Source organism: Cyclopterus lumpus, chromosome 4 (genome assembly GCF_009769545.1).
Source record: "Cyclopterus lumpus isolate fCycLum1 chromosome 4, fCycLum1.pri, whole genome shotgun sequence".
Lineage (NCBI taxonomy): Eukaryota > Metazoa > Chordata > Actinopteri > Perciformes > Cyclopteridae > Cyclopterus > Cyclopterus lumpus.
Genome location: NC_046969.1, coordinates 3,819,244 through 3,821,865, shown reverse-complemented (window position 1 = coordinate 3,821,865; position 2,622 = coordinate 3,819,244).

The following is a 2,622-nucleotide window of genomic DNA, read 5'->3' as shown; positions in this document are numbered from 1 at the left end:
CACCATCTGGACGGATCATAAGAACTTGACATTCATCCGGGCAACCAAGCGTCTCAATGGTCGACAGGCTCGGTGGGCCGGCTTCCTCAGTCGGTTTGATTTCTCACTGACCTATCGCCCCGGTTCCCGCAACATTAAGGTGGATGCCGTGTCCCGACTACACCAGGAGAGGAAGCTGACTGCTGAGGAGTCGGTTCCCATCATCCCCGAGGGCAAGGTGGTTGGCATGGCGGCTTGAGGCATCGAGATAGTCGTGAGACTGGCGTTGCGCTCCCATCCTGCTCCGAGTGGCGTGCCCCCACGCCGTCTGTTCGTTCCGGAGTCGGTCAGGTCCCGAGTGCTTCAGTAGGGACATGCTAGCCAGTTTGCCTGCCATCCTGGCGTCCACCGCACCTTCACCTTCCTGGCTCGCGTTTCTGGTGGCCTACTATGAGAAACGAGCTTTGTACTGGCCTGCCCTGTTTGTGCCCCCGCAGGGCTTCTGCAGCCCCTTCCAGTTCCTAGCCGTCCCAGGTCCCACGTGGCATTGGACTTTGTGTCTGGACTTCCACCCTCCCAGGGTAAGACAGTGATATTAAAGGTAGTGGACCGTTTCAGTAAAGGGGTGCACATGGTGGCCCTCCCCAATTTCCCTTCGGCTTCGGAGACGGCGGACCTCCTGACGAGCCACGTGTTCCGGCTCCATGGTCTCCCCCAGGACGTTGTCTCGGACCGAGGACCCCAGTTCATCTCCCAGGTATGGCGAGCATTTTACAAGGGGTTGGGCACCTCTGTCAGTCTCTCCTCTGGTTATCACCCACAGACAAACGGATAGGCGGAGAGGATGAACCAGAGTGTAGAGTCTGTGCTCCGCTGTATGGCTGCCAAAAAAACATCCTCCTGGAGTCTGTTCCTCCCCTGGGTCGAGTATTCCATCAACTCCCTGGTCAGCTCCGCCACTGTCCTCTCCCCATTCGAGGTGTCGCTGGGTTACCAGCCGCCGCTCTTTCCTGTTCAGCAGTCGTAAGTGGCAGTTCCTTCTGTGCAGACCCATCTGAACAGCTGTCTTCGCATCTGGGAGGTCACCAGAGCCGCCTTACTCCGAGCGGCTGAATGTGGCAGCCGAGGAGCCAACCGTCGCCGGAACCCAGCTCCCGCATACCAACTGGGGCAGAGGGTTTGTCTGTCCTCCAAGGATCTTCTCCTGCAGTCGACCACCAGGAAGCTGGATCACCGGTTCGTTGGACCCTTTGAGATCACGAGGGTGCTCAGTTCTGCGGCAGTGAGGCTGAGACTTCCGACCTCCATGAGGATCCATGGAGGCGGGGACAAGCTCACACTTGAAGCCACTTATCCCACAGCTGCAACTCGTCAGCTTGTTGTCTACGGGGGTTTAAAAGATCAGGACCGTCAGTAGCTCGTTGCGAGTTCGTGCCATGATGTCTGTGGACTTTTCCCCTTGTGACTTTTAGAATTCAGTTTGTCGTTTGTCAAAAAATACCTGACTAGTCTGGATGTTTTAGTGTGGATAGATGTGGCCAGCTGCATCCTTAGACATGCTAACAACATGGGGCTGGATACTGATCTGTTGTTAATGGATTCTAGTCTTTTAAAGTTAAGTGGGTTGCCTCCGTTTTATCAGGGTGTTTTTAAGTCTTGGGCCCTTTTTAATCGTAAAGGTGCTCATGGTCTAACTCTCTGTACTGGTTCTTGAGAGAACCGTTGATTCACAGGGCCAAGTTGGACATCAGGGTCACAGACTCTGTGCCTGCAGCAGCTGGTGGATCCAGCGACCCCCCAGCCCTGGGCTCTCTTGCTGGGTCTGCATTCTGTCCGGGTGGCGAGGAGGCTCCTGGAGCTGTGGAGACAGAGGCTGACCGGGAAGGAGAGGAGCCTGCTCGTGGACTACAGCCAAGAAAAAAATCGAGCCGGACCCGGCAGACCCTTTCCCCGAGATCGCTCTCTATCTCTGGTGGTGGTGGAGAGTGTGGTGAGGCTAAATGTTTGGTTATTTTTCTCAAACTTTTCTTCATAGTTCACTGTGTGATTGAGTTTGTGTTTCTTGTCTGTTTGTCAGTGTATTTATTGGGGTTTTTTTAGAGAGAAAACCAGGTTTCTTTCCGGGATGGCCTCTGAGATGCCGGCCCTGTCTTTGAGGCATAGAGTTCAGATTCAGCCCGACCCGGGTGTCCCGGTAGAGGCGGTTCTTCTAGCTGTGGGACACGGTAACCTGTGCTACGCATCCAGGATGAACCGAGGTGTGTTGGTGTTTTTAAAAGAGGAGCGGTTTGTGTCCGCATTCATATTGAACGCCGTCACGCTTAACAGCGTTTATCTGCAGGTCTTCCCGCTCGCAGTGCCCACCACCCTGATCACTGTGTCCGGGGTTCCCCCGTTCATCCCCGACCCGGTGTTGGAGCGGGGGTTGCAGTGTTTCAGGAAGCTAGCGAGCAGCTTCAGAACTGTCGAGCTGGGTTGTAAAAGTGATCAACTTAAACATGTCCAGTCCTTCAGGAGACAGGTGTTAATGTTCCTTAGTAGTCCGTCTCAGACGCTGGGTGTCTCCTTCAGGGTGAAACACGGGGAGGGGCACTACATGGTGTACGCTAGCACAGGTAGCATCAAGTGCTTTAAGTGTGGGGG